The 20,702-nt window shown below is 36.0% G+C and overlaps 1 long non-coding RNA gene and 1 pseudogene across 4 annotated transcripts in view; one reads left to right on the top strand and one right to left on the bottom strand.

Moving 5' to 3' along the window:
- The first annotated feature begins 3,640 nt into the window (after positions 1 to 3,640).
- LOC101285726 (coiled-coil domain-containing protein 90B, mitochondrial-like) lies at positions 3,641 to 4,585 on the top strand (annotated as a pseudogene).
- A 6,622-nt stretch (positions 4,586 to 11,207) lies between these two features.
- Positions 11,208 to 20,702, bottom strand: part of LOC117196049 (uncharacterized) — a 30,507-nt gene continuing 21,012 nt past the window's right edge. For 3 of the 4 annotated variants that reach the window (XR_007477711.1, XR_007477712.1, XR_004476020.2), the window contains one exon: positions 15,300 to 16,910. This is a non-coding gene — a long non-coding RNA (uncharacterized LOC117196049). Of the gene's footprint in view, positions 14,293 to 15,299; positions 16,911 to 20,702 lie in introns of those variants that run through there. The other variant, XR_007477713.1, reaches the window with a different exon arrangement.

Below are 20,702 nucleotides of genomic sequence, written 5' to 3'. Positions count from 1 at the left end.
ACCACAAGTCTGTTCTCTATGTCTGTGAGTCTGTTTCTTCATAGACACTCATTTTAATGACATCTATATATCGAGTAATGCACTGGCAGAGAAAGTTAAGAAGTTGAAAAGACAGTCCCTTCCCTCAAAGAGCTCAGAGGAACATATTTAAGGAAATAATAGCCATGCAGGGTGATAAGTGCGCTAATTAAAGTAGCATTAGGGACACACAGACGGCTGTGACTAACTCAACTCAACCCAGTTCTCAGAAGAGGTGACTTTTGAGCGTAACAGTGACTGACTTCAGTCATTCCTAGATTGAAGAGTCAGGATCATTCATGGAGAACTGTCTCATTAATTATTTTCACATTCTATTTTTTAACTAATACAATCTTGAGTTCTTGTAAAAATCTGGAACATCTACCAGAATTGGTCTGATAGGATTCTCAACCCATTGGGTCATCCTCTTTGCAGGAGCCTCCCTTCCACTGTAGAGATAGAATATGAATAGGAGGGTGATCCAGTTGCATGTGATCTTCAGAGAGAAACTTTGAGGTCAGTGCTATCGTGATCCCATCAAATAGGTGAGGAAATAAAAACTCAGAGAAGGGAAGGCATTTGCCTAAAGTCAGACGGGTAGTAAAGTAGCAGAGGTGGGGATCAACCTCCCATTGGTGTGACTCCACAACACTTAACCTCACCACTCTATAGACCGGGATACTGAACGCATACTCCCACCTCATTCCTATGGCTGCTCTTCTCTAGGTAACTTGGTGTGCAGTACATTTTTCTCATTTTCCTTCTCTGATGATGAAATGTAAAAGAACTTTTAGAAAGAAGGGGAAAAAAACCCTCTCCATATTCAGGAAGAGGTAAAAACTTATATCAGGAAAATATAACTCAGAAAGGAAAAAATATTGAGCACAAAGTCATTCTCCTGATACCCCCAGCTTTTCCCAAAGCTTCTTTTATAAAGTGACAAGCATTTCCGTCTTCACCCTGCATTTCTGCCTACCTTAGCAAGAAATATTTTGCTTGATACATAATTTTTGATAAGGGAAGATGCATCAGAATAAAAAGGTGATAATATTTCATATACTCGAATGAATTTTAGGATGGAAGTTAAACAGAACAATAGGTGTAGTCATATTATAACCATTTTTAATGATCCCATTTTAAGATCTTGTTAGAGGCTAAGAATAGAACCCACAAAAGCATTGAGTTAGTGAAAGGTGCTAATAGCAAAAATTCCTCAGAGCCATGAAGATTAGTCTTTGCTGTAAGTTAGGATAATATTCTGTTAGAGGAGTTCTGATTTTAGTATTGTGTAAGCTGTTTTCTTAATACATATCTACCCTCTGCCTAGGTGATATTCATGAAATAAGGCATAGATAATGCATTTAGTAACACTGAGCTGAATCATGCAAAACATAATTTGTGTGCAATTTTGGGGAGTGTAAAATAAAAGTTGTTTTAAGTGTCAGAAAAAAAATCCATAAAAATAAAGCATTCTAATCAGAGAAAAAATTCAAAAGCTTGTGTCATAAAGGAAAACAATTTACTTGTGCCGGTACCCTTAATAAGTGCCCCAAAGCGTTCCAGTGCTGTTACATTCTCTAATGATATTACAGTATGTGGCACATCTCATCTAATCTGTTAGTAAAATCCTAAAGTCACTTATGTCAGTCTCTAATGCAAGCCAAATGAGTCTTTCCAGTAATAAGAAGCTTCGCAGAATTAGTTTTCGTTTTGCAGAAAATTGCCATTGGGGCTGGCACTTTTATCTAAAAATTTCACTCGTGCATAAGCAAAAAACTCATATATTATTTGGTTACATTCCATCAGTATGAGAAATAACATTGTGAGAATTCTATGCATGCTAATGATATATAGAAATCCACCTGCTTTCAGATAAAATGAGTTTAATTTTCTGTTGCCCACTGCCTGGTTGGCCTTTCATAAATTACTTATGCACAGCTATTATTAAAATAGAGGGAAAGCAAATTAGAAAGTCCTCCTATCTCTCCACTGGATTTAGCCAAGGCAGGACTGTGACAGCTAGAGTCAGCGTTTTTGAAAAAATTCTGCTCTCTTGAAAAATTTTGCATCTCTATACAATTCTATACCACTGTTGTAAACGTTCTGACCTGCCTTCTTACCAAATTAACCTAAATCCTTTCTATTTTTCAACATTAATGGAATCCTCTAGAGTCCTGCTGATATATATTAAAATATATTTATTGGTTAATTTGAATTCCAGCATTTTGTACCTCATTTCCAGCACTCCTGTTAAATCTGAACAGCTTTGAGCTTTAGCATTAAAAACTTACAAATTAAGATACATACAGTACATCTTACAATTATCAGATCAAAACAACTTAACTTTTATTGGAGTATAGAATGGTAAATTTAACTTTCTGATAAAATAGAAAATGAAGGTTGTCTGTGTGAAAGAGTTAATTGGATTTCAATGAGTGTTTTCTAGCTGATGAGGGGACGTCTTTATTGGCCAATGAATACTTGACCTCTTGGTTTTAAGGACAGGTGAAAAGTTTTTATTTCTAGAGGGTTTTGAAGTCCAAAGTTCCCAATAACTGAAGACTAATTTCTGTTAATATTACTTTGCTCAAGTAAAGTAGATCACTAGTTTCTTAGAACATCTGGTTACCATGTCTTTGAAGCCTGAGTAAGTATTGATGAGGCTCTACCCTTTCATGCCATGGTGTTAAGAGAGTTATCAAAGCACTATTTTGAAAAGCAACTTCAACTGCAGCTCATATTGTAAAAGATAAAATAAAGAACACTCCCAAGCCATTTCATAAAATATATTGATAAACAGATTTTTTTTTTTAAAGAGAATTGCATCCTGTGTTGGGGAGGATTGGTTATCATACTCAAATAGCATTTAACTTAGTTCTGAAAAATTAAATATGCTCTTTAGTTTCTGTTGTTAAGATCTTCATAGTGTTTTGATATGTTTTGTACATAACTAAATGGAGTTTTAAAAACAGCGTCTTGAGAGTATAAGTTATTAACACAAATAAAATTACAAATAAGTATTTGTGGTGTATGTGTGGGGTGAAAGTGGAGCTGTCTTAGGAAAGTATGGTGGAATGGGGAAAGGAGACACGTATCTCTTTTTTGCCCTCATCTTTGCCCTGAATCCAAACTAGCCATTTTTCTTTCTCTTTGGGAGAAATCTTTCAAAGTTAACAAACATACTTATGCTCACGTTCAAAATGGATGTTGGAAAAGAATACCAAGCAAACAAAACCTAGCATCACAACTAAAAGGCATACAAATGATTTTGGAAATTTGCTGCTGTAAGATACCAGAGAAAAGTATTGTTTTCAGGTCCGTCCACAGCGATTTTCAAATGGGGTCATCTCTCCTCCTGTCAAAGTTTAATGACAAAGTGTTGTTCTCTCCTTGAGAGAACTGGATGAAAAATACTATTTGTGTATCCAGCATTATTAATTTTAAAATTCAGTGTGTAATTATATGGTGTTATGATGCCTTTAAAATAAATCTATTCTTAAACTTGCAAGGTGGAATTCACTAGTGAGGTGGAATTCACTAGCAATAGAGTTTTGTCAAATGTATCAAAAAGAATGCAGAGTTTGAGCTTTTGCCCTCCCTCACCAGCTGCAAAGCCGAGGACATGTGGAGCCACTGGGTTTGGCGGCTCCTGCGTTCATGAAGGCAGCGGGGGCCTCCGGGTTTCAACTCCCCGCGGGCCTATTTCCCCGGCCCTGCGGAGAGATTTCTTCACCGCCACAACCAAAGAAGGATAATATATGAGGCGAGTGGACATAACTCCTTTAGGACAAAGGTAATTAACTTTTGATACCCGTGCATTGGTTCAGGACTTGGAAACTCATGGATTTGACAAAGCACAAGCAGAAACAATTGTATCAGCTTTAACCACTTTATCAAATGTCAGCCCCATACTATCTATAAGGAGATGGTCACTCAAGTTCAACAGGAAATAACAGTACAACAGTTAATGGCTCATTTGGACTCCATCAGGAAAGACATGGTCGTCCTAGAGAAAAGTGAATTTGCAAATCTGCGAGCAGAGAACCAGAAAATGAAAATTGAATTAGAACAAGTTAAGCAACAACTGATAAATAAAACCAGTCAAATCAGAGAAGATAATAAACTGGATATCAACCTAGGAAGGAGCAGAGTAACAGATGGGTTTACAGATCAAGAAAAGAAACTTATGGAAGCAACCACAGAATTTACCAAAAATGAAACCAAAACCAGAGTTATATTTCAGAGACCGGTAACACAATTGACACTGAAATTGCTTATTTAAAAACCCTAATGGAGTCTAACAAGCTTGAGACAATTCGTTACCTTGCAGCCTCAGTGTTCACTTGCCTGGCAATAGCACTGGGACTTTATAGACTCTGGAAGTAACAGTGAAACTACTATATTATGCTCCTACTGCTGCTGCTGTTGACTTAGAACAAACACTGTGCCAGGATAGATTTACTCTGAACATTGAAAGTTGCAGTAGAAACTTAATACAAGATTATTTAAAGTACATATGGACTAAAGGAAATGTTTTAGAATGGGAAGGTGTATTTTGTCTTTGTTTTTTATATATGTCTTTATTGTATTATGTTGAAAAGATGCCGTTCAAAACCTGATGGATTTGAGATAGACCTTTTGTCTTTATCCTTTAGATAGCTCATAGAAACTGAAGCAGAGTTTTCTTGTTTGCTTGAACAACTGTAAATCATACAGGATTTCTTTGGTATGTGTTGCAAATTTGTTTAGTTATAAATAGGGAATCTAAAGTACAGAGTAGTCAAAAGACTGACCTTGTATGGTCCAGCAAGTGAGAATCAGGGGCTCTCCAACTAAATTTTTTTCAAAGAGCTAACAGCTGGGTTGTTTTCAGAACAAAACTTTCTGTATTTTGATTCAAAATATCTCAGAATCCTCTTGCCTAAGAAAATTCTTGGCACACTGTAGATAAATTTGTGTTGGATTAATAAATAAAGACCATATAGATTCCACGGTAAAAAAAAAAAAGAATATAGAGTTTGAGATCAGTGAGCTACTTGAATCATGATAGTTAATCCTGTTTATAAAATACTTAACTAGCTGAAGTTTCTTAGATGTTTTGTTTTTTACCTTGGCAATGGTGGTTTAAGCCAAGAAATCCCACGGAAGACAAACAATTAGTGTGCCATTACTCCCCAGGCATCTGCATAAAGTCTAACACCTGCATGAAAAAAGAAGCATCTATTCTTTCAGACAGTTTAAGCTAACAGCATGGTTGGCATTTTGTAGACACAGCTTCCTATCAGTTCTAAGGGTTGTAGGCTGAGAAGAAACTTAAATTGAAAATAGAAGATGAATTAAATTATCAGGATAATTCAGGCAAAAAAGTAAAATAAAGTTTTGCAAATAAATCGGTCACATGCTATTCCTCAAAAACTATAGCTTGCTTTTCCTACAGACTGTTTTGAATTAACTCATCATTTAATTGATCAGTTGTTTCCCTGTAAATTGATTGAAGAGCAGCATGAATAGAGTTGTGAAAAGCTAGGAACTTTTGAGTCTAACAGACTTAGATTTGAAACTTGGCTATAACATTACCTAGCTGGGTAGGTACATAACCTTGCTTAAGCCTCAGTTTCTTCTTTTGTAAAAATGGAATAATACCTTACTCACATTTATCAGGAGGATTGAATAAGGTCGTGTATGAAAAAGATTGACTTTTGAGTATGTAGGTGCTCAGTAAACATTAGGATTTCTTTAGTGCATTTAATCAGCTACCTGTATGTAAGACTTTTTTTTTTTTTTTTTTTTTGTGGTACGCGGGCCTCTCACCGCCGCGGCCCCTCCCGTTGCGGAGCACAGGCTCCGGACGCGCAGGCTCAGCAGCCATGGCTCACGGGCCCAGCCGCTCCGCGGCACGTGGGATCCTCCAGGACCGGGGCACGAACCCGCGTTCCCCGCATCGGCAGGCGGACTCTCAACCACTGCGCCACCAGGGAAGCCCTGTAAGACTTTTTAAAACAGGCTTCAGATCTTATACAGTTTTGGTAGTATTATAGGTATGATTTCCATATATAACTTCTCTTTAGTCAGTTGTAGGTATGTAAAAATTTTGTTGTTGTTGTTGTACTTTAGATATAATATATATCTTTGTAGTGTATTCTTATGATCTCCATAAAACTCTTCAGTATGTACATCCATGAATGAAGCAGAGAAGAGTTTGTTTCTTACAAAAGGACAAGAATTTTGAAAATACAAAAGATTTCAAAACATTCTTAAATAAGAAAATAATTGAGTTGCTCAATGTAGAATATTTGAGAATTATACAGTGATATAAATTGAAAAGTGAAAATATTCTTTCTTTCCATATTCCAAAGACATTTGAATATTTCTATACATATCCATATTTTTAAATAAAACTGAGATCATATTGTATTTGCTAAGATTTGATAAACATTTCATTTAATAACATATTAGTCCTTCCTCATGACAAATATTTTTATAAGCATAATTTTTAATGACTGCAAAATATTCAGGTGAATGATCTTACAATAATTTATCAAACCATTTACTATTTTTGGATGCTTAGGTTGTTTCTAACTTACGGCTATTACATAATTTTATTTAACTAACAAATTTTTGTCTGCATTTTTTTGTTGTCTTCTTTGGTAACCTAGTTGTCAATGAATATAGGCATTTTTGACCTGTTTAGAATTTAATTCCAAATTCTGCAAGAGTTGTAGCACTTTATACTTCCACAAATAAAATGCAAGAATATACTTCTCAAATCCCCTTTGCATAAGTTGAGCATGTTATTTTTTAAAACTTTTGTGAATTTAATAAATGAAAAATTCAATTTCTATCAAAAGTGTATGAGTACCGGTTTCTGGTAAACCGAATCAGCACTGGATATTATCAACAAAACAAGGTATTTTATTTGTTTTGGCGAAATTTATTTTTTAAATTAAAGGACTTTTTAAATTGGTAGTGGGATTGGACTTTTTTTTTCTATGTTTATTGGAATTTGAATTGTCTTCTTTGGTGAATCATCTTCTCTCATCCTTTTATCATTTATCTATTGGTGTGTTTATCTTATTCTTATTGACTTATAAGAACTATTTATATATTAAAATAAAAACCACTTAGTATTTTGCATTTATTTTTGGCCTTTTAACATTATGATGTTTTAAAATTAATATAGTTTTATGTTTTTATATTAAAAAATAAATGCTTTCCTTTATAATATTATAAACTTCAATACTTATATTACTTTCAAATATTTTACTCATAGAGTAGTAAAATTATTGCTTAAAATTAATTCTCCTTTTATAGTTTTTTTTACATTTATACAAACTGTCTGAAATTTATTTCTGTATTTATGAAGAGATAGGGTGTTAGTTTTATTTTTTTCCATACAGTAGGCCAACCTACTATCAGAGAGTTGGTCTTTTCCAGTCTCCTATATTGGTTAAGTCTCGTGGATTTATGACAGTTTCTGACTTACTTCTCAGTTATCAATTAGATCTATTTATCTGTAGATAGTTTTTCCCTAATATTATGCTCTTTTATGCAATACAAATCTTCATCATTTTATCATTGTTTTGGCAATAATAAAATAATAATTGCAATAAATGATAATTATGATTAGGACAAGAATGATCACTTTACTCAAGTCAGTGACTCATATGCAAGGTAACCTTGGGTAAGCTACTTACTTACCCATTGGGGTAAGTAAAGTGGGAAGCATCTGTAAAATGGGCAGAATAGTATCTAGTGAACATTATGGTTTACTCTTCAAAAGGCATTCCACTCCAACTCTTTAGTGGCCAGTTATGATAGTCTTTTCATGCTAAACAGTGATTGCTTTAGATAAGGTCTTGTCTAAGCCAATTGGGCCAATAAAACTTGAGAAAAGTCTTAGGGCTTCTGGGCAAGAAGCTTCCTGCACTTTAACAGTTGGGTAAAAGTGGTTTTGGTCTGTCTGTATCTCTCTCTGACACACATGCACATTTCCCTTACACATGAACAAGGAGTTCCATTTCCCTGTCTACTACTGGCAGTCGTCTTGAGATTATGAGGCAAGCAGCCTGAGGACTACAGCTGACTCAGAGAGAGGGAAAAGTTAAGAAAATAACAGAAGGTGGAGCCTGGAGCCCGTATCTCCCTTTGTCTGAAGCCCACACTACTTCTGGCAGGTTACTGTTACTTGCAACTGAAAGCATCCTGATTGATACATATTATCTCTTCCTAGTTTAGTGTGCTAAGCGAATAAAAGCATGATTCCATAGTGCTTTAGAATATCACCAGGAATGCAGCAATATGTGGTTGTCAGGTATGAAATGTTGCTGTCATTATGCATGAGTTAGTTGATCACACATCTCTGTTAGCAGAAATGTTTGAGCATGCAGCTTCAATATATTTGTTTACCAGATGCATTACTGTAAATATCTATGTGATATATAAATAAAAATATATATTAGACATAATATATGTAACATTGAATATTATATACATTATAAAAATTCACAAAACAGGAAGGAACTTGGAAGAGATAAAGATGAAGTAATTTAAAAATAATTTTTTGTTCACTTATTAATGTTACAGAAAACCCTTCCCCACTAACAGCATCATTATTAAATATATTTATTTTATAAAAATATATACTGGATTGGGCTTCCCTGGTGGCGCAGTGGTTGAGAGTCCACCTGCCGATGCAGGGGACACGGGTTCGTGCCCCGGTCCGGGAAGATCCCACATGCCGCCGAGCGGCTGGGCCTGTGAGCCATGGCTACTGAGCCTGCGCGTCTGGAGCCTGTGCTCCGCAACTGGAGAGGCCACAACAGTGAGAGGCCTGCGTACCGCAAGAAAAAAAAATCTACTGGATCACACACTATTACCTAACCCTTATCATCTCAGAAAGGTCAATAAATCATGAACAGTTGTCTTAAAAAAAATGTCACAACTGTACTTTAAATTCAACCACTCTTTTAAGTACTTTTTGAAGAAGTTACCAGCAAAATCTGTAATATACCAGGCTTCTCTCCCAATCTAATGTCAGGTATTGTAAAGACTCTATTCTTTAAAGTAATATATGTAGGTATGTTTAGCCTCATGCACAAACTGCAATAGGCCATAATATGCTGAAAGCTGGTAGATGAATTAAGGCTTTTCTGTTGACCCTCGGCATTGCTAAAACCACATACCTCCCTCAGCCAAACTGACAAACCTTTTATGGTAGGTTGACCAATTTAGGGTGTCAGTGTCAACTGTGTATTAAATATTATAGGGTTCTTTTATTCCTTTTTAAAGATAAAGATAAACTCATTATTTCTCCCATATGTCAATAAATTGGCATGTCCTCCTGGCATATGAATGCCCTTCACTGGAATACATCGGTTAGATATCAACTGTGAGCCGCTAAAAAAAAAAAAATCTAATTTTTTTTTGGTAAGAGCCATCATGAGGTTACATGTCAAAACAATTAAAAACCAACCCTAAGAAATAGAATATTCTAGTGGATAAACTGCTATGAATGTAGAGGCTCTTGTTTTTATTGTGGCCCCAGTATTGATTATAAACCTTATAATCACAGTCAGAAGCACAAAACTAGAGTTGTTGGTGCTAATGTGGAAATTGAGGAATAGCAGTGTTAAATCAATGAGACCACTTCGCCAGTGAGGGGGGGTAGAACTAGGAATTTATCATAGTGTAACAAAACCACATGAAGTATTGCCTTAAATGCTTTCAGCATCCAAAGAGAACCAGTAATATTATAATTTATTTGTATAAAGATTCAGATGGTTTTGAAAAAGGTTAAAATATAGTTATATCTGGGTACTCTGAACTCTTGGAAAGTGAGTTGTACTATATAGCCAAACTGTACTGCTTCTTAAGGATTAAACCCTCAACAATCAACACTTTTATTATATTTTAATTTTTCTAGTATGAGTTTCAGTCATTTATGTACTAAGCACACATTTCCAAGAGTCTTCTGTAAATTCCTATAGACTGTTCCTGTGACGTGTGTAAGACCATTTGCCACATCTGTAAAGAGCTCTGCACCGCTGCCCTTTTTAAATTCGTGCTTTGCTTTTTATGGTGTTTCTATCTTTTCTTTTTCTTCTATACTGTCACATCTTGTTAATATACTAAGTTCTGCTTGTGGGAAATACCCTTCTACAGCCCTTCTCTCCCTTCCTAATTTGCTGCTTCAAATCGGTTTTGGTCCTGAAACAAGTTAGAAATGTTCATTAACAACTAAGTTGGCTTGAATTACTGACATAAGTTCTCTCCTATGAGCAGAGTGTGTCAGTTTTACTGCCTGTGTGTTATAATATACATTTCAATTACTTGATATTCTTTTCTTGGCTTTGAGATTGGTGAGGAAGCCACAGACCCATGCTTCAGAATGGGTAAATTGTTACTCTGGTGCTCAGTGTTTTCTGCTTTTGACCTGATGGCAGTGGATTCCTTGAAACCTGTCATGTCTCTGTGTTGATTGTTAAGCCTTCACTCATGAAGAATGATTATAATGCATTTCCTGTTACTTCAACTTCTTAAATGAGGTTTTCTCAGAATATAGGATATGAAAAAACATATAAACATCCTTAGAAATACCAGAAAAGAATTCTGCACTGAACACTAGTGACACCCTACTGAATTTTTAAAAATTCCTTTAATCTAAGACCAAATTGCAATGTATTAATTGACTTTGGATTGTTTCTTTTTGACTTCTGGAAACTCAGAGTCATTGTCTAAATTTTTGACTGAAATAAAGTAAGAAGTAAATAAATGGAAAATAAAATGTTTTTATTGTTTGTCCCACAATAAAATTTAATTTATTTGACTATTTACCAGAATTAGAGTTGACGGTGTTCACTTGATATTTGAAGTGCATTTTATGATGGTGTTCACTTGATATTTGAAGTGCATTTTATGATAGATTTTTTTTGCAGTTTTAAAATTATTTAAGACCCTTTTTTGAGAAGTTACAGAAATGCATAAATCACACAGAATGAAGTCCAATAATACTACTTTCTGTATGCTTTGTATTTTACAATTTCCAAAGCATTCTCTCCATAACTTAATTTTTTAGTTCTCATGAACCATGTCAAGAGGTAAACGGGGCAGTTATTACAACTGTTTTACAGATGAGAAAACTGAGCCACGTTTGCAGCTAAGGGACTGACCAAGGAGGTCACATAGCTAGCTTGTAATTGACAGAACTTGGATGTGAATGTGAATATAGTCAGTGCTTTTTGCCCTTCAGATGTTGCCTGGGTGTGGTTCATAGAAGTACTGATATGAAAATGAATGCTTAATAAAAACCTGTTGACTGATGGATCGGTATGGAAGCAAGTCATGTCTAATGGAAGTGAGAAGAGGCTGACAAGAATGTCGGAATCGGCCTGGAGAGGGCCTGGCACGTGCCTGTGCATTTTGTTCTCAGTCACTGCTAGATCCTATTCCTACTGTCCATGAAATGACCCAGGAATCCTTCTTCCCTGGCAGCGTCTGCAGCTGCTATATGTGGACCAGCTCTCCACGGAACTAGGATTAAGGAAGGGCCATAGAAGAGTGATCTCCCCACTAAATAGGCTGATAAAATGTTCAAGAGTCACAGCTGTTAGAAACAGCAGGTCTTTTGTTCCCTGTGCATGTGGAAAAAGATCACTGGAACAAAGTTCCAGTTCTTCAAAATTCAAAGTTCTAGGACTTCAAAGTTTTGTGGGGTTTTTTTTGTTTTCTTTAATCTTGGGAGAGCACTTTAGAATGATGTGCCACATTATCAATACATACAGTATTTTACAAAAATCAGTCCTTTGTCCCCAGAAGCTCATTTCCTTTTTTATTTAGCTCAGGACATATCCTAGGAACTTAGTAAAGGGCATGCTACAATATTAAGAATTCTATAATTAATGTTGGCCAGGATTTGAATTTAAATCCTTTACTTTTCAGAGTCTAATTAAACTGAGACATTATTGTGAGTGGAATGAGACATTTTCCTGACCAACCGTATATTAATGGTTTAATGTGTAAGGATTTTATGTTAAAAGTTTAAAACATATTTGGAATAATGCGTTTTCCTTTGAAGTCAGGAAGAGTGAAAAGTTATCTTGCCTTAACATAAAAGGAAATCACCTTTGATAAAAGTGGCCTTATTAGGGCAAATATTATTTTATCTCTTTACAATTCTTAGTAGCTCTAAAATACACCACAAAATTGTAAATATAATTACAAACACTATACCAACATAACTGCTGTAGTTCAGTAGGTTTGGGTTCTAAATAACTAATTCATTTTAGATCAGGTTTTTAGCTGTGAAATTGAACTCTTTGGGGAATGATGTTAATATTTGCAGGTAGCTTAACTGCAAAACTGTCAATATAACAGAATAGTGTATTCAAGTGCTTAATTTCAGGTTTTACTTGGGCTGTAAAAGGTAGTTTAATATATGTCCTAGAAAGTCAGCTATAAGAAAATAATCATCTGTTGATGTTTACAATGTATTCTAGAAAGGAAATACTGTTCATTTTCTGGCAATCATTTTTCCCCCCAGAATTATAAATTATATGCATTAAGAGCATTAACATCTTAGATGTCCATAGCAACTTTTCTCTAATAATTCAAGTGCTTTTACTTCTATTATTTCATTGTATGTTAACATCACTATATATATGTACTTCATTCACAAATCAAACTCACAAATCAATATACTATATGTACTTCATTCACAAATCAATGTTAATTGAAAATAGCATTATAAAATTTAAATTTAAAAGAGAAATGCATAACCTGAAATCTATAAACTATAAAAATTATAAAAAGACAAACCTCCAAAAATGCTCTGTTCCAAAATAATATTCTTCAAATTTCACAAAGATGAAAATATTAGTTGGATTATTTAAAATACAACTAATATTGAATAAAATCATCAGGCATAAATAAAACAGTAAGAATTGGTGTAAAATAAGCCTTCAGTTTTTATGTAAAAATAAAAGTGTGTTTTCATGCTCATACAAGCTTATAATCTTTTTCTGCCCCACTTCTCTGATCTTAGGAAGAAAGGATCAAATTCTTTTGCTTTTTTCTCTGTTTCATCGAAATAGAAATCATAGATCTTAGGAGAAGGGGACAAGAAAGCGAAACAAAGGGCAAAGCTAAGGGCGAAGTGGACTGAAAAGAAGGCTTCATACATTTCCCCGAATCTGACTGCTCTCTGGAGTTGGCTTATCAATGTCTTGTGTAGTAGTAGTAATAATAGTGGCAGTGGTATAATTGTCACTCACATAGATATTCTTCCTGAAAATAGAGAAATAGCCTATTAATTTTAGGAAGAGTATAACTTTCACAAAGCCCTCAGATTTAGGCCCAAGGCAGTGAAAAGAATGTCTGAGCACTAGGAAATGTTTAATTTAAGATTGAACTTGGACCATTTACCTTTTTTTTTTAAATTTATTTTTGGCTGCATTGGGTCTTTGTTGCTGCACGCGGGCTTTCTCTAGTTGCGGCGAGCGGGGGCTACTCTTCCTTGCGGTGCGCAGGCTCCTCATTGCGGTGGCTTCTCTTGTTGTGGAGCATGGGCTCTAGGCGTACGGGCTTCAGTAGTTGTGGCGCGCGGGCTTACTTGCTTCACCGCATGTGGGATCTCCCCGGACCAGGGATTGAACCCATGTCCCCTGCACTGGCAGGCGGATTCTTAACCACTGTGCCACCAGGGAAGTCCTGGACCATTTACCTTTGATTGTCACCACCAGCAAATCCTGAAGTTGAATCTCTTGAAACTTACTATGGTTTCAGCAGCACAGGGGTTAAATTTCCTTCCAACCTGCCCTAGATTCTTCTCAGGAGCTGGGAAGGCAGTTCTCCCAATTCCCAAGTAAGTTATTCAACACAGCATAAGGCAGAGCTCAAATTCTTCTGTTGAGAACTTATCACTACTCAAACCAAAAGGAAATCTAAAGAAGGCTGCCAAAATGCTTCTCTGCTGCCCTCCCCCACCAAGGGAGATATAAAAATGGCAGAGTTACAAAGCAAACTACAGTGTATGGAACATATATATATATATATATATATATAAATTTAAAAAGCCCACCACTTTGTCTTATTTGCATGAGCACAAATCGCTTTCAACTTAATGCCGGAGAAAAAGGCAACATTCCCTGTGATGACTTGCTGAAAAGCTCACTGTATTTGTTTGATAATGGATTTTAGTTCATTGTCATGTACTTCACTCTTCATCAGCAGGAGCACTTCAGGGTAAAGAAACAGGCTTTTACCACACTGGAACAAAAGCTATATAAGGAAAAAAAAGTCCTGAGCAGATGGAATATTATTTGCATTTGCACAAATAGTGGTTTTTATCACAATTCATATTACTCCATTGTGAGCTAAAGTAAGCCAGATGTGTCTACAGCACGCTGCAGATGTAGAATCGGCTTTTTGTTTGTCAGACTCAGAGGTCCCAACCTTATGATCTTTGTACTTGTATATCCATTAGTTTTATTTCAGTTACTTATCAGGAGGGAAAAGAAGAAAATGGCACTGTGTATTTAAGAGGACCATTGCAGAGAGGGCCAAATTAACTATTTTTTATTTTCATGAGTGAGGATCAAATAGGTTTCAGTTATCTGAATGTCCATCTAGAGGTCTAGATGATGATGTAAAATTAAAAAGCAGAATGTTAAGTGTAATAAAAATTTAGTTCTCTATGATTACATTAAATAATCCTTGACATATATTTTGTTCTTAAGTATCTCTTATGCAAAGTAGAAAGACAAGTTATTTGACATGATTGAAATAGAATTTTAGGTGTGAAAGGAATCTTTGACACTATCTAGACCAACTTCCTCATTTTACAAGTCAGGGAACTGAGGCTCTGGCACTGAAGTGAGTTGTAAGAACTGGTACAGATAGAACTGGAGCCTGGTCTCCTGATCTTGAATCCCATCATCTATCCATATATCAGCATTTTCTAAAATGTTTTAGTTGGGCTACAAGCTTGAACAGGTTTGATAATTCAGGCTTCTAAAAAAGTTAAGCTAACAAATTTTTCTCAGCCTTTAGTATATGTCACCTCTGTTGTACCTTTCTAAGAGCAGGAAATAATAAACAGTGTTTCCCAAAGTCTCTTGGCCCAGACCCCCATTTTCCAAAATACATAACAAGGGTCACTTGTGTAGAATGTTCTTTGGGGGGTTGCAGCAATGGAGTATTACATCTCCTTTTCCCTTCATTACAATGAAAAGACATTGAACAAGTTTAAAGAAATCACAAGGGAAAAAATCCTCGATGACATCAAATTCTGGTAAAGATAAAATAAAGGTATTCAGTTTAATTAAAAACAAGTGATATATTTAAAGCTAGCTAGACATTTTTGATCAGTTAACATTCATTTATTTCATTTCTTAAACAAACCTCTGCTTTCCATGTTATTCACTATGTCTTATTTAAAAAGAGTGTGCTCGTCCATCCATGCTGATAGTGGAATAGTGGCTGCTTTCCATCTGCGTTAACTCAGGGTCTAGTTGGTAACCCAAGAGCCATTTTTATCTGGCTTTGAGATGTTCTCATTCATTTGTCCATTTAATCATGTAATGATATGATTGAGCCCCTAGTATATATCAGGCACTGTGCTAGGCATTGAGACTGTTGAAGTAAATAAGTAGAGCACTTCTCCTCAAGGAGCTTACAGTCTAGTCAGGGAGAACCAAATAACAAACAAATAAACAATTATGAACAAGTTAACAAACATACAAAGAAAAAATAGTTACAATAAAATACATTATACTGTATTCCATACCACATATTATCGTAGCATATTTTCTGATAGCATAATACACAAAAGTGCTTATAACAGGATGCCATGGATGCAAGTGGAAGGGCATATTACACAGACCAAGAGGTCAAGGAAAGCCTCCTGATAGAAAGAACTATCTCAACTACGACCTGGAGGATATAACCAGATGTCAGCTATTGTTAAGCACGATGGGAAAGGGAGAAAGAAAAAACATTCTAAGCATAGAGACTAGAATGTACAAAGACCAAGAGTTGAATGAGGACATGACATGTTCTAGGGATTCTGGTGCTACTGTTTGCATGTGCCGGGGCATAGAGTGTGACAAGGAGGCTAGAAGATATAAGGCTGGAGAATTAAGTAGACACCAGAAGATGAGGCTGTCCTGAACTGTGTTAAAGAGTTGAGACGTTATCCCCTGAACAGTGGGTATGGGAAGCCTCTGAAGGATTTTACTTTGTCAGACAAGTTAAAAGGCTGTGAAATAATCTAGGAGAAAAATGGTGGCGAACTGAACATAGTAGTGGCGGAGATGAAAACAAGTGGACAGTCTGAAGAACACTAAGGAGGCAGCATATACAGTTCTTAGGGATGGAAGACTTGCGTGGACTGGGAAGAGAGATGACTGTAGATGACTCATGTGGCTGGGGCATCGGTAGGCTACTTTACTTAGTTATATTTGGTTTAGGTTATTTCTTTAACTACCTGACAGCAAAGAAGAAAAAGTACCTTAACTTAGATGTGAAATGATATAGAGTCACAGGGATGCAGTGACCTTCTAAAAGCTGAGGTTAGAAGAAAAATGCTTTTAATCTCTTCTTATTGTAAAAATAGAAATGTTTGTATCATAATAACTTTTTAGCTATAAAGAAATCTTTTTTTTTTTTTTTTTCTGTACGCGGGCCTCTCACTGTTGTGGCCTCTCCCGTTGTGGAGCACAGGCTCTGGACGCACAGGCTCAGTAGCCGTGGCTCACGGGCCCAGCCGCTCCGCGGCATGTGGGATCTTCCCGGACCGGGGCATGAACCCGTGTCCCCTGAATTGGCAGGCAGACCCTCAACCACGGCGCCACTAGGGAAGCCCAAGAAAGCATTTTAATTTAGTAAATGTGCATAATCTGCAAAAGTAGATGAAGAAAATAATGTCATTTCTCACTTAGAGATAGTTGCTACTCTAATATACGGATATTTCTAACTGTCTGAAAGCTTATTATCCGAATTCAGGAACTGAATTTTTATAGCATGAAATATTTGTATTTCCTTACAATCTTCTTATGTGTACATGTCACAAAATTGGCTTCATATTATATGTGTAATTGTGTCCCAATTTTTTATTTAACATTTTGTTGTATACATTTGTCTTGTGTCATCATATAATCTTTAAAAATGTGATTGTACTGACAGGACAATAATCCACTGTACTATAATTTTTGAACCATTTCCCTATTGAAGAACATTAGGGGTTTTTTTTCACCATAATAAATGCTGTGGCAATGAACATTTTTAAATGTAATATTAGCCTTTGATTGTTTTTTAGGATACCTTCCTAGAAGTGGAATTGCTTAATCAAAAGTTACTCACATCTTGAAGTCTCTTAATAGATAATGCCAAATTGACCTTATACTTTATAACAATATTTTGAGTGTTCCCTGTGTTCCGGGAACATTGTGTTTGAGTGTTCCCAGAAAGCAGAAACATTTCAGAAAAAATGTCTTTAAATCAGGAGTACATAACAGATATTTGAGTTATGGGAAAATGGGTTTTGTTATTCACTTGAAAAGCAGCAGTAGATATACCTGCCATAAAAAACAAGTACTTAGTGTCTCTTCACACCAACTGAACGTAGAGCATTTACCACAGCCTAACAAAAGTGGAGACAGTGAAAGAGCTCTAGTATGAAACGATCTTATCATTTTGTTATATGGTCAGTGGAGAGTAAATTAGACAATACATGATCAAATGTTTGACTTATATACTTCCACCAAGAAATAAGTCAGAGAAAGACAAATACTGTACGATATCACTTATATGTGGAATCTAAAAAATATAACAAACTCATGAACATAACAACATCTCTCTGTTAGAGGATGAAGAATGGAAGAGCCAACCAAACCTCGAAGAGATATTACGATTGTGTAATGTTGTTACAGATGACTATACATACACAAGGTACACAAAGGAGAAGAGCACTCCAGAGGGAGGTAGCAGGAACAAAGCCCTACTCTTTAAATGCTGATGTTTTCAAATCGAGAGGGTTCACCTTCTGCTATCTTTTATTTCTCACTTTATGGGCTATCTGTCAATAGTCTTATCCACTCCAGAGGCAAACACTGGTATAGATATACTAGTCTCAAGCCTATATATCTATTGGATCACCAGAACTATATTCTTAACTCACTGGATGGCTCCACTTGGATATTCAGCACACACTTTATTTTATTTTTAAAGTATTGTTTAATTGAATTATAGTTGATGTACAATATTATATGTTACAGGTGTACAATATAGTGATTCACAATATTTAAAGGTCACGCTCCATTTATAGCTATTATAAAATATTGGCTATATTCCCTGTGCTGTGCAATATAACCTTGTAGCTTAGTTTATACATAATAGTTTGTACCTCTTTATCTCCTACCACTCTGTTGCCCCTCCCCCCTTCCCTCTCCCCATGGGTAGCCACTAGTTTTTTCTCTATATCTGTGAGTCTGCTTCTTTTTTGTTATATCCACTAGTTTGTTGTATTTTTTAGATTTCACATATAAGTGATATCCTATAGTATTTGTCTTTCTCTGTCTGATTATTTCACTTAATAACTCCAAGTCCTTCCATGTTGCTGCAAATGGCAAAATTTCTTCTTTTATGGCAGAATAGTATTCCATTTGTAGATATATATACCACATCTTCTTTATTTATTCATCTGTTGATGGTCACTTTGTTTGCTTCCGTATCTTGACTATTGTGAATAGTGCTGCTATGAACATTGGGGTGCATGTATCTCTTCGAATTAGTGTTTTCGTTTTTTTTCAGATATATACCCAGGAGTGGAATTGCTCGGTCATGTGGTAGTTCTATTTATAGTTTTCTGAGAAACCGCCATACTGTTTTCCACAGTGGCTGCACCAGTTTATGTTTCCACCAACAGTCAACACACACTTTAAATGAAACATGATTTGTTCCCTTCCAATCAGCCTTTACTCCTATATGTACTTAGATTAACTGGATTCCAGAATCTTCTTAGATTTCTTACTGTTCCTCAACATTTAAAATTCTTTGGAAAAAAAAATCAATAGGAACTATTTTTTCTCTTTCTTGAATGTCTCTTGAAACTGCCTTTTCCTCCTATTCTTGCTGCTATTGCCTCAGTTCACGCTTTTATTATTTCTTATTGAGAATATTGCTCTCTAATGCTACAGAGCAATGTAGCATAGATATGGTAAAGTAAAAAGAATATAGGCTTTGGAGTTGAACAAACCTTTAGAATATCATTTCCAACTCTTAATATTTAAATAAAGTTTTTGAAGTTACTTAATTTATTTGGGTCATGATTTTTCCCTCTGTAAAATGAGGAATCATAATATTTACTTTCAGGGTTATTGTAAAGATTTAATATTATAATATATATAAAGTACCCAGTACCATGCCTAGTATGTAATAGCTGTTTAATAAATGACAGGTACCTTTTGTATGCAGTTGTAGTGTGAAATAAATGCAATTAAGAGACAAACAAAAGAAGAATGATATTGACACATGTAACTGGGAATTTCAGGACACTGTCACCCAGGGCTGACACAATGTTGTAGAGCTCTTTTTTCCCTTTCACCTCTGTGTTTTCTCATATGTTGGCTTCTATTTTATACAGACTCTTTCTGTGTAATGGCAGGATGGCTGTTGGGAACTCTCAGCCTGCATCTTTAGACTATGTTTACTGAAAGGATCCATGGCTTAACCTCAGGAAAGAACTCAGATTGGCTCTGCTTGAATCACATGCTTATCCATGAACCAATTGTGCGTCCCAGGAAATGCAGCACTAAAATTGACCCAACCTTGTGGTTCTGTGGGACACTGATTGACAGTCCTACCAAGACTGCCCAGAGTGGAGAGGAAGTTCTCACGAGGAAATGAACACTTTCAGACAAAACAACATGCCCACCATACCTTCCCTACTCAATCTCCTTGTCTCCAGTATTTCTATCCAGCATATCCTCCATGAGATAAGATTGTTCTTCTAAAATGTAGAATGTACTATGTAACTCTCAAAACCTTAAAAAACTATACTCTGCTTAGAGAACATAGCACCAACTTCTTTACAGGGCTTCAAATATGCACACTATTTGACCTCAGCAACCTTCCATTCTTTCCCACTGTGTACCACCAATACCATCCAGTCCCTCAACACGCACTGAGTTTTCCCTCTTCTTGCTTTTGCTCAAGGTCTCTGCTTGGAATGACTTTAGTTTCCATCTTAGCATGGGGGTAGCCAATTTGTTTTTCTAGACTTCAATGGATTTAATTCTTCTGGTTTACCCAGAACTCCTCTTTCTAGGAGAACCTGCTTCTCTCCCTTTGCAATGATGCGTTTTGAAAGCCTTGCCAATCACCGACCTAGGCCGTATACATCATCATGCTTGTGACCCCAATGATTGATCCAAGGGTGAGCAAGTAACCCCAGCTGGGCCAGTTGGAGTCCTTGCAAGGTTGAAGGTAGGTAAGGGACACCCTTTCCTTCTGAATCATTACTTTGGAATGACGTTTAGCCCAAAGCTGCCAGTGACCATGTTCCCTATGACAAGGAGAAAGCTCACATGTAGTAGGAGACAATGAGGCCAACATGCAAAAAGAATCAGATAAGAGAGCTGGGAGACTAAGGGAGTCAAGGTGGTCCAGCCCTTGTTCTAATAGTGGTAAAC

This window comes from Orcinus orca, chromosome 5, assembly GCF_937001465.1.
Source record: "Orcinus orca chromosome 5, mOrcOrc1.1, whole genome shotgun sequence".
NCBI classification, from domain to species: domain Eukaryota; kingdom Metazoa; phylum Chordata; class Mammalia; order Artiodactyla; family Delphinidae; genus Orcinus; species Orcinus orca.
The sequence above is the reverse complement of the archived record's forward strand: the minus strand, read 5'-3'. Positions and strand labels throughout refer to the sequence as shown.